Source organism: Pseudophryne corroboree, chromosome 1 (assembly GCF_028390025.1).
Source record: "Pseudophryne corroboree isolate aPseCor3 chromosome 1, aPseCor3.hap2, whole genome shotgun sequence".
Taxonomy (NCBI): Eukaryota; Metazoa; Chordata; class Amphibia; order Anura; family Myobatrachidae; genus Pseudophryne; species Pseudophryne corroboree.
This window is the reverse complement of record NC_086444.1, coordinates 211396572-211408816: the sequence shown is the minus strand read 5'-3', so window position 1 is coordinate 211408816 and position 12245 is coordinate 211396572. Positions and strand designations below refer to the sequence as shown.

Sequence of the window (12245 nt, the reverse complement as noted above, 5' to 3'; positions counted from 1 at the left end):
TACTCTTCCTCTGTAGGATCCTAGCTACTGTATCTTCTCTCTTGTCAGTGTCCGGCCGGCCCATAACAGCTGTCCTCGGACCTCGGGTCACAAATGCAAATAGAGTGTTTGCCGGCCAGCACTGATCGGGGGGGGGGGGGGGGGGGTTCTGGGTACTCAGAACCCCCCCCACCCCCCCTGCGTGCGCTACTGACCTGTGTTGAACTAGTTACTTGTTAAAAACGGTGTTTCACCACAGGTGATGGCAATCCTAAATTAAGAGAGAAGTCCATGATTTCTGTTATGTTGGGAGGCATGTGATAGTCTGAAATTGACCTTCATGCACAGGCGATGGTGGGGGCCGATAACGTTGCGCGGAAGCATGCATCATTTATAGCATACACACAGGACAACATTTTAAACAACATCACTCAGAAGGGTGAAAATTAGCTATATTGTTTAAAATATTGCCTAATGTGTAATTAGTGATGTGCACCGGACATTTTTCGGGTTTTGTGTTTTGGTTTTGGATTCGGTTCCGCAGCCGTGTTTTGGATTCGGACGCGTTTTGGCAAAACCTCACCGAAATTTTTTTGTCGGATTCGGGTGTGTTTTGGATTCGGGTGTTTTTTTCAAAAACCCCTAAAAAACAGCTTAAATCATAGAATCCGGGGGTCATTTTGATCCCATGTTATTATTAACCTCAATTACCATAATTTCCACTAATTTCAAGTCTATTCTGAACACCTCACACCTCACAATATTATTTTTAGTCCTAAAATTTGCACCGAGGTCGCTGGATGGCTAAGCTAAGCGACCCAAGTGGCCGACACAAACACCTGGCCCATCTAGGAGTGGCACTGCAGTGTCATGCAGGATGGCCGATTTAAAAAATAGTCCCCAAACAGCACATGATGCAAAGAAAAAAAGAGGCGCACCAAGGTGGCTGTTTGACTAAGCTAAGCGACACAAGTGGCCGACACAAACACCTGGCCCATCTAGGAGTGGCACTGCAGTGTCAATCAAGACAGGATGGCACTTCCAAAATATTGTCCCCAAACAGCACATGATGCAAAGAAAAAAAGAGGCGCACCAAGGTGGCTGTTTGACTAAGCTAAGCGACACAAGTGGCCGACACAAACACCTGGCCCATCTAGGAGTGGCACTGCAGTGTCAATCAAGACAGGATGGCACTTCCAAAAAATTGTCCCCAAACAGCACATGATGCAAAGAAAAAAAGAGGCGCACCAAGGTGGCTGTTTGACTAAGCTAAGCGAGACACAAGTGGCCGACACAAACACCTGGCCCATCTAGGAGTGGCACTGCAGTGTCAATCAAGACAGGATGGCACTTCCAAAAAATTGTCCCCAAACAGCACATGATGCAAAGAAAAAAAGAGGCGCACCAAGGTGGCTGTTTGACTAAGCTAAGCGACACAAGTGGCCGACACAAACACCTGGCCCATCTAGGAGTGGCACTGCAGTGTCAATCAAGACAGGATGGCACTTCCAAAAAATTGTCCCCAAACAGCACATGATGCAAAGAAAAAAAGAGGCGCACCAAGGTGGCTGTGTGACTAAGCTAAGCGACACAAGTGGCCGACACAAACACCTGGCCCATCTAGGAGTGGCACTGCAGTGTCAATCAAGACAGGATGGCACTTCCAAAAAATTGTCCCCAAACAGCACATGATGCAAAGAAAAATGAAAGAAAAAAGAGGTGCAAGATGGAATTGTCCTTGGGCCCTCCCACCCACCCTTATGTTGTATTAACAGGACATGCACACTTTAACGAACCCATCATTTCAGCGACAGGGTCTGCCACACGACTGTGACTGAAATGACTGGTTGGTTTGGGCCCCCACCAAAAAAGAAGCAATCAATCTCTCCTTGCACAAACTGGCTCTACAGAGGCAAGATGTCCACCTCATCATCATCCTCCGATTCCTCACCCCTTTCACTGTGTACATCCCCCTCCTCACAGATTATTAATTCGTCCCCACTGGAATCCACCATCTCAGGTCCCCGTGTACTTTCTGGAGGCAATTGCTGCTGGTGAATGTCTCCACGGAGGAATTAATTATAATTCATTTTGATGAACATCATCTTCTCCACATTTTCTGGAAGTAACCTCGTACGCCGATTGCTGACAAGGTGAGTGGCTGCACTAAACACTCTTTCGGAGTACACACTGGAGGGAGGGCAACTTAGGTAGAATAAAGCCAGTTTGTGCAAGGGCCTCCAAATTGCCTCTTTTTCCTGCCAGTATACGTACGAACTGTCGGACGTGCCTACTTGGATGCGGTCACTCATATAATCCTCCACCATTCTTTCCATGGTGAGAGAATCAAATGCAGTGACAGTAGACGACATGTCAGTAATCATTGGCAGGTCCTTCAGTCCGGACCAGATGTCAGCAGTGGCACTTTAAGTTGTTGCATGGTGTGATAAATACTTCCCATATTTTCAATGTTCCCTTAATAAAGCTTGGGATTTAAAGGGGGGTATTCAACTGCTTCACATAATCCATAAATGATCATCTGATTTCAGCGCTTCACCTATTTACAGAGAAGTATATATCAATACTGGATCAATGTTCTACTAGCTAACAGTACTCAGGGAGCCAGAGTTTTCTGAAGAAGAAATCTGAAGTCCTACTTCTAATATAAATGGTGAAGATATGAACGCTATATCGAGGTTTAAACTGTACCTAATCATTTCTATATATTACATTATGATCCAGCAACATTTCATTTAAAGAAGAGATTATTTTTGACGCCCTGAGGTGTTGTAATATGTCACTTTGAATTAACTGCACATGAATTTTGTCTCGTATGCAGCGTTAGTCAATTAAACCCTTTAATGCAACCGCACTGTCTGCAATCCAAATATTAACACCACAAATTGTTCCTGTCATTTCCAACAAATACAGTTGACCTTTTTATTGTTTTTGATGAAGCCTCAGTTTAATGCAATTATTTTTTTCCATCATCATTTTGTCTGGATTTATTAGAAGAAAATGTAATATAGTTGCTTTGCTAAGATAATAACAATATGGTTATTATAATTCATCCCTAATATGTTACAAGCCAAGAAAAAAAGTTATTCTATTATTAAATTATTTTCTGCACTTAGTTTTTCAACAGTTCCAAAAAGCACTGCTGGCAGTAATACACATTTAAAAATCAATTTTTATTTAGAGAAAATAAAATGACCAATGTTAAATTGTTTATTGCTGAACAAAACCAGTTACGCAACAGCCACTCTTGTTGGAAATGTAATTGTAATGAACCATTTTTTGTAGTTTTATGCCTTTCAAAAGCTGCAAGATTCAGCTAAAATTGATTACTTCTGTAATAACATCAGGTTCCACAGTATGGGTCGGCTGCATTATTTTTATTTTCTTTCTATTATTACAGTAGGGATTTTGATAAATGTGTTATTGAAAGCATATTTTAGAAGAAGAAAAAACATTACTTTGTTCCATGTTTACTTTTAAAGAGGACTTTGACCATTTTATACTATTATATTCTTTCCATGTAAGTGTAAAAAATAGGTGTTCTATGCTTCCTCTACTCAGTGGGGAGTGTAAAGAAGCAATGTACTCTACATGCACTCTTGTACTTGCCAGGAGAGTCATCCTACGTCTTGGGTATATATAATAGACTTCGAATTGCAGCATAGTTGTCTGGGTGTGGTATGTTAGGTAGATTAGACTTAGGTTGACAGTGTTTAGGTTGACCACTATTGGTCGACAGTAAGTAGGTCGACATGGTTTCTAGGTCGGTTGGTACTCTAGGTTGACATATACTAGGTCGATATGAGAAAAGGTTGACTTGAGTTTTTTATCTTTTTTTGGTGTCGTTTTCTCTGTACAGTGACTGAAAATTAGTGCCAATTAGTGCACCGTGTCTCCTCGCATGGCTCGCTTCGCTCACCATGCTTTGGGCAAGGTTACCGTTTCCAATTTTAGTCCACGTGGATCGTAAAATATGAAAAAGTTCAAAAAAATTTGAAAAACTCATGTCGACCTTTTGTCATGTCGGCCTAGAGTCCTTGTTCACCTAGAAACCATGTTGACCTACTTACAGTTGACCAATAGTGGTCGACCTAGACAGTGTCAGCCTACTTACTGTTGACCTAAAGACCGGATCCCAGTTGCCTACCCTCCCTCATTCTGCAGGAGACACCCTGAAATAATAGCAATTTCCCTCACTCCCTGAATAGTCCAGCAATCTCCCTGATTGCACCTTACCCCCATTATGCAGCTGTTATATTCTTGGGGAACAAATAAATCAGAGATATATACATTCAAATGGGATCATCAGTGCCATTTCCCTGCATTGGTTATAAGGCACAATGATCCCTATGGCTACATGCATTTTGAATAAGGTTTTTCGTGGCCACTTACAGTATATGGAACCTTCTGTGAAACACAATACATGAACAAATCCTGCGAAATATCAGTGTCTTTTCTCTAACAAATAGATTTTACTAACTTTGGGGCTCATTTACATTTGGATGTAAGTCTTTTTATGACACACCTCTAAGATGCAGCAATACACGTCCGCACTGATAGATGTTACTGTCACAATCTCTCTGAAATGCTCTTTCAAAAGTAGGCAAGTATGAGTTGCAGGCAGCCACGACTTATCAGTGATCTATATTTAATGCAGACATATTTTATTATCAAAATGAACCTGATTTTGGCTTTTACAGAATTGCTTCTTGAAATCCAGTGTTTAAATTGCCGATATATCGCTTCTGTCTGCAACTCACAGACTATTAAATATAACCAGTGGTGGATTTTACTTAGGAACTGCAGAACAGTAGCAACCCACCTCCACCCCCACACATGCCCCCCATAATAAAATAAACCACTTTCAGGGACTGCCTAGCAGTGGCTTCCAATTGTAAGCGCTCCCAGCTAATCACAGCTGGACTGGCTGTCCCAGGGGGAGGTGTTTTCTACCCTTGGGACTGCCAGTCCAGACTACAGTTAGCAGATAGAGCGCTTCCAATGGGAAGCCACACCCTGCTATAGTGACAGCCATGTCTGACTTCTAATGGCTGTAGCCACTGCAGTTCCTAGAAGCATGGGCTGCTTGTCAATTGGTGCCTAAACCAAATCCCCCTCCCCACAGCCTAAATCTAACACTCCCCTACGCAGTTTAACCCTATCCTTCAATGGGGGTGGCTAAACCTAACCCCCCTCCCCACAGCCTAAACCTAACAAACACACACTCCCTGTGGCTTAACTGTACTGTGTCCCGGTGGGTGGTCATTCAGCATCGTGGCTGTCGGGACTGTGGCGCCGCTATGGTGAGCCTATTCAGGCTTCTGGTGTTGGCATTCTGAATTATGTCTGGATTCCAGTGTCAGTATTCTGACTGCCAGGATCCTGACAGCCGGGATCCTGACCGGATTCCCTCATATGTTACAATGTATACAGTAGCGGATCTTGCCACGGGCAAGCAGGACTTTTGCCCGGGGCGCCGCCTTCCGGAGGGCGCTGGCGCCATCCGGAGGGCGCCGCACCGTGGCAAGATCCGCCACTGCTGCCCGCTGTGTCCCCCGTCTGCCTCCGCTGCCGTCCCCGTCCGCCTCCTGTGAAGGGAACTAGATGCTATGCGTCTAGTTTCCCTTCGTGGAGAGTAACTTTGCTGAGCGGTGCGCGATGACGTCATCGCGCACCGCACAGCAAAGGTCCTCTCCACGAAGGGAACTAGACGCATAGCGTCTAGTTTCCCTTCGTTGAGAGGACCTTTTGCTGTGCGGTGCGCGATGACGTCATCGCGCACCGCTCAGCATTCAAGCGGCGCTAGCAATTTACAGGGGGCGTAACTGACCACGCCCACTGTATTAGGACACGCCCCTTTTCCTGCCCGGGGCACAGAGCGCCCTTGAACCGGCCCTGAATGTATATTATGTATATTATTATAGCATTTTTGTTTATTACATACCAGACATATTGCTGGACAGCAGAAAACAATGGGCCTAACTGAGACCTGATCGCAGCAGCAAAATTGTTCTTTAATGGGCAAAACTATGTGCACTGCAGGTGGGGCAGAAATAACATGTGCAGGGAGATTTAGAATTAGGTGGGTTATTTTGGTTCTGTGCAGAGTAAATACTGGCTGCTTCATTTTTATACTGCAACTTAGATTTCAATTTGAAAACACCCCACCCAAATCTAACTATATCTGCCCCACCTGCACTGCACATGGGTTTGCACATTAGAGAACAATTTTGCTGCAGCGAGCAGGTCTGAATTAGGCCCAATAGCTTTAGCTCAGCTGCATCAGCCACACCACTTAAACCTCGCTATTGACTATGTAGCAGTTCAGTTTTTAGATGGTGAATAAGGAAAATCACAGGAGAATGAAAGGTCATTCTGTTATGAAAAGGAAAGCATATTATTCTAAATCCATTTTAATATAAATAAAAAGAGAATATGGCAAATTTAGACTACAGTTGAAGCATTCTATGTTCGAATTGTTAGCACATAAAAAAAGAAAACATTCTGAAAGATTTGAATTGCTTGGCAATGCGCTTTGAACTGTGTTTGAGGCATAGAAGCTGTATTTGTTTATGGAATTAGAATGGATCGTTTCTTCACTCCTGTTCTATTGTGATAACCAATGTAAAGGAAAGAGAATGAATATGGATATTTAAGTATGCTGTAGTGTCGGATAAATATTTGTAGAATAATTATGCTGGGAACATTTTAGTCTGAACAGGATGTTCTACTGAATGCAAGCTTCATTTATTATTATGACAATTAATTTAGTCAATTCAATGCAGAGCTGTAATGTCAATTATTCATAAAACATTGAAAATGTTATCTACTCCAAAATATACTGTATTTCTATGTCAGTAGATCTATCTATCTATCGCATTGGGCATGGAATCCTGATGGTCAGAATCGAGACAGTCAGAATGCTGGCAGCAGGATCCTGACGGTGAAAATGCAGGCAGTCTTTGGTAAGTATTCTACGGCTAACCTTAACCCCAACCCTAACCCACCATTCCTACAGCCTAGCCCAGAGGTTCCCAAACGCAGTCCTCAAGGCACCCCAACAGTCCAGGTTTTAGGTATATCCATGGCTCAGCACAGATGGTTAAATCAAATTTACTAGGGTGCTAATTAAGTCACCTGCGGCCAAGCATGGATACATTTAAAACCAGGACCGTTGGGGTGCCTTGAGGACCGAGTTTGGGAACCTCAGTCCTCTTCGGCTGCCTATCCCAACACCTCCCCACCCCCCTCCTGCAGCCTAACCCTAAACCTGCCATGCCGCAGCCTAACCCTAGCACATAAACCTATCACACGATCCTACACAAAAATAATCTCATTTGCAATGTGCAAGGCAAGTCAATTTGGTGCATCTGGACAGTCACGCCAGCAGGCACCAGGGAGCACACCCACTCTACACTTTCAAGAGACATCTCCAAAAAGGAGAAATGCACTAAGGGGTCCAGGCAGGCAGAAATATCAGGAGAGTTGTACTGTGCACAAATCAACATTTACATCAGTACCTCTTTACAACCTTTCAGTAAATTAAACATTTCCATTTTACTACTTGATTTAGCTGCGTTCATGTTTAAAATGAATCTTGAGAGTGTGAGGACTTCAGTGTCGTTTCTGTTGTGCATGTGACATTTGTGGGTATGAAGATTTATTTTTGTTACATTGTTTGAAGTGTGCCTAGAAATGTCCTTCTCCACAGAAGTAAAACAGTATAGTCTGCAGTGTCTCTTATTATATGTAAGGGGGGAACCTAATGTGCATCAGCTGTGCGCTTGTGTAAGATTCAAGACCTTTGGCCAGAGAAAATAGCTGTGCTCCCAACTGAGCAACAAGGACCACCCCTGAAACCTTGCCTTTTCCACTTAAATTTAAACTTGCTCTATGCTATGAAATCTTTTTTTTTTTTTACTTTTAGCGTGAGCATGAATCCCCTGGAAACGAGCATGAAACCCCTAGCAACAAGCATGTAGGTAAAAATTATAATAAATATTTTGGTGGTGGTGCTACAAACTTTTTTGTCAGGGGGTGCAAAATTTATTGTTACACCACTGTGCCCTAGTTCACATTATTCCACATTGTAGGGCTGTCAGTTCATATTATGCAACACAATACCCCCAATTTACATTATGACATACTGTGTCCCCAGTTCATATTGTGGTACATTACATTGCTCCATTTCATATTATGAAAAATAATAATGCCCTCCAGTTCATTTCATACCACATTACAATGAGCAGGTCCAGGGGTATAACTAGATATATTGTAGACCCCAAGGCAAAAGTTTGTAAGGGCCCCTATGTACCACTCAATAGTGAAAGATGTATATAACACTTGTAACTTAGACAGGGAAGGTGGGCCACTCTCAGCTTTTGCTCAGAGTCATGGATCCCCCTTCATGCCTACACCCTGCTGAGTACTGCAGCAACACAGCCACGGTCATAACCAAACTGGCCTAGGGGTTAGATAAACTGCACGGGCCCGAGTGGCTGGGGCACCTCAGAATCCCGGGACCAGGTATAGGTGCTCCCAGTGCCATAATTTGGCAATTTAGTGCTGTGTTCAAGAAACGGCATTGACGCCCCCCCCCCCCCCCCCCTTTATGTAAATAGGGGCAGTATGCGCCTTAGGCGCATGCAAAAAATATAGGGGCGTGGCTTCATGGGGAAGGGGTGGTGCCACAAAATAATACTAAATCATACTACAGTGCACAGTCTCCATTATTCAAATTACGCCGCACAGTAGCGCCACTTCACCAGGTAGAGCCCCTTTTACACATTACGGCAGACAGTCCCCCTTTTTACACATTACGGCAGACAGAGTCCTCCTTTTTGCACATTACGGCAGACAGCGTCCCCCTTTTTACACAGTAAGGCAGACAGCATCCCACTTTTTACACAGTACGGCAGACAGCGTCCCCTTTTTACACAGTATGGCAGACAGTGTCCCACTTTTTACACATTATGGCAGACAGCGTCCCCTTTTTACACATTACGGCAGACAGCGTCCACCTTTTACACATTACGGCAGACAGCGTCCCCCTTTTTACACATTATGGCAGACAGCGTCCCCCTTTTTACACATTACGGCAGACAGCGTCCCCTTTTTACGCATTACGGCAGACAGCGTCCCCCTTTTTACACATTACGGCAGACAGCGTCCCCCTTTTTACACATTATGGCAGATAGATAGATAGATAGACAGATAGATAGATAGATAGATAGTTACCATCTCACACCTCTGGCTCAGGCTCCTCAGTGCATGCAGTCAGGCAGATCCCGGGCAGGGGAGAAGGAGGAGGGAGCGGTACTCGGGAGCTGCAGCAGCGCAGTGTACTTGGTGGTGGCGCCACTGCAGCAGTCCCTCTCCTTCCGCATTGGCTGCCCGTCGCCGCTGTGAATGCTGGGATGAGGGAAGCGCATCCCAGCATTTTCAGCAGAGACGGCCATCCAGTGCGGAAGGAGAGGGACAGCTGCAGCAGCGCCGCTACCAATTACATAGCACTGCTGCAGCTCTAGCCCCCCTCCCTCTTCCTCCTCCGGGTCCTCCCCTGACGCTGGAGCTGCTCCTCTCCTCTTCTTCTCCGGCGCGCACAGCACAGGCGGCTTGTAATGAATCAATTTGACTCATTACAAGCCGCTGACATGGAATGCTGGCTGTTGCGCCCTCAGGGCGACTGCGCTGTCTGGGACCTGGAAGTAGCTAGCCTCTTAGGGCGCTGTCCTCCTCTGGTGGAGCTGCGGGAAGAGGGAGGCACTGGGGAACAGAACTGGGGGCAAATATCGCTTACACAAGCACAGGAGTTTGTGGGCGGCTATAGACCAACGCTCAGGAAATTAAAGGAGGTAGCTAAAGAGTCCATGGTCACCTTCCCTGCAAATTCATTAGCGTTCTAATTGCCAGAGAGGTGGGAGTTTCCCAGGAGTCCACATTGGTGATGCTGGGGAGCAGGTACCTGCAGCGAGGGTTCTTGGACCTGGCAGAAGGTAGCCCCTTAGGACTGAGAGGAAGGAGGGGAGGCAGAGTACCCATCTCTGCTCCATCTCAAATTCTGCACCCGGGGTGAATGCCCCCTTAGGCCCCCCTAGTTGCGGCCATGGTAAAGATCCATGTTATTTTCCAAGTTTGGACTAAAGAACCTGAAAGGAAAATTCTAACTAAAAAATATAATACAATATAATGGAAAACTTAATGTGTAAGACAAAAAAAATAGATGAAAATGTGTCTCAGCCTCCTGAGAAGCCGTCATTCACCCATATTCAGTTTCCATCACATTTCATGTATTTTGGCCTGTATGAACTCTGAAAGTTAAACATATGGAAAATAAAACAAAATATAAGTTCAGGCCTCCTTTCTCACTTGTGCAGATCTTTGTGAATGTGGAAACGCTGCAACATTTTCCAATATACATCACTGGAAATGCTTAAGAAATAAATCTATGGGTGTCTATTTATAGAAGATAAAAGGTTCACTTTTTTAATCTTTTGTAAAATGGAATGATCTACTCACAATAGAGAAATGCAGGGAAGAGACCGTTCTCTTCCCTCTTTCTCCCACAGTGCATTGCTCCCCCAGCTCCCTCGATACCTGTTCTGCACATGCGCTGTTTGCAGGAAATATATGTTGATGTCCACTAGACCACATTTGTCCATGTACGGTGACCATAATATCCCTTTAATCTGGGACACCTATGATTTACACAGGTTCTTCTGTGGCTGACTAAACTCTAGCCTGAATTTCACCTGATTTTAGCCAGCCACAGAACTTGTGTAAATCATATGTGTCCCAGATTAAAGGGATATTATGGTCACCCTAGTCTATGTGTTTTTTTTTGATCCAACGACAAAGAGCCCTCTAGGAGCACACTAAGCGCACAGGAGCCACCACTATCTTGTCTTTATGCTTTTGTTACCAGAACACAGTTTATAGATATCCAGTAGTGTTAAGAGCATATCAAAATAAGTAGTGCATGGTATAGGGTAATAGCAAAACATATACACTTCTATGAGTTTTCCAGCAGCAATTTCACACAGTTACCCAAAATAAGCTAGACTAGCACTGTTCTTCCAAATATGTGCACTTTATGCACATTATAAGGGCTAGAAACAGAGATTAAATACTGTACATGCATTTTTTTTAAAGTACTGAAATGAGGGGGCACAGAAAAAAGGAAAAAGCTGTGTCGAGGTAACTGGGGTAAAAAAGAATTGCACTGAACTGAAATCTAGACAGTAATGTTATAGTGGATGTTCATTATAAGACATGCAACAAATATATAGAAAATTTTACACAGAGGAGTTGAGGGGAAGGAGAAGAAACATCAAAAACTGCGTTGTGACTTACGCGTGTTATAAAGTGTAGAGGGCACTTGGAGTGAAGTGGAAAGACCTTGGGGTGTTAGCATGGGGTAAAGAGAGGGGGGATGGGAGAGGGGCTCTGGGGGAAGCATCATTGGACAATCTGTAAGCAGGCGGAAAAAATAGCTTACTTATGAGGCGAACCACAGGAATAAAAGTGGGCTAACCAAGTGCTCCAAGTCCTGGGAAAGTTAGGGCGACGGTCATGTAGTATTCTTGTGATATGATCATAGGAGTATTTTTGCCAGATTTTATTAGCAGGGAGAGGAGGCATATCTATTAATTTTCAGATGACTGCTATAAGATGTCTGGCTGCAATGAGGATGTGCTTAATAAGTTTCTGGGTGGCCTTAGGAATGTCAGGAATTGGGCGAGAGAGTAGAACATAACTGAGATGGGCCGGAGGAGTAACATTCGTCACAGTATGTATTAAGTCAAAGACTTTATGCCAGTAAAGCTGTATTTTAGGGCAGAACCACAAGATGTGGGACAGGGTGCCACACATGCCGCAGTTCCTCCAGCAAAGAGGTCAGAAAGATGGTTCATAATTGGTGTGGATCGTAGCACCACATGTACATGATGTAAGAGTTTTCCTTTAGGGAGAGTGCATATTAAGCTATGGGCAGTTCCCTGTGGATCTGTTCCCAGACCTTTGAGTCCAGCATCTACCCCATGTTCGCCCTCCATCCACACTCCTGCTGTTCTTTATCAGGTAGACCATGTATTAAAACAAGGGGGTATAAAGTGGATATGAGGCCATGAGAAGATACTCTGCGCAAGCATAAGGCTTCAGTGGTCAAGAGTTGTAAGGGACCATGAGGCTTAGCAACCAAGGTAAATAAATGATACAGCTGTAGATGTGTCCTCCCTCATACATAGCGC

At 44.3% G+C, this 12245-nt stretch overlaps 1 protein-coding gene and 1 long non-coding RNA gene across 3 annotated transcripts in view; one reads left to right on the top strand and one right to left on the bottom strand.

Moving 5' to 3' along the window:
- Nucleotides 1–12245, bottom strand: part of LOC135061454 (uncharacterized) — a 556703-nt gene that overhangs the window by 29091 nt on the left and 515367 nt on the right. The window lies entirely within an intron of this gene.
- The window catches only part of LOC135051977 (uncharacterized), an 81157-nt gene that overhangs the window by 25449 nt on the left and 43463 nt on the right, over nt 1–12245 (top strand). Inside the window, exons 2-3 of one of the 2 annotated variants that reach the window (XR_010242220.1) lie at nt 6856–6962; nt 7925–7975. This is a non-coding gene — a long non-coding RNA (uncharacterized LOC135051977). The remainder of the gene's footprint in view (nt 1–6855; nt 6963–7924; nt 7976–12245) is intronic. The other variant, XR_010242218.1, reaches the window with a different exon arrangement.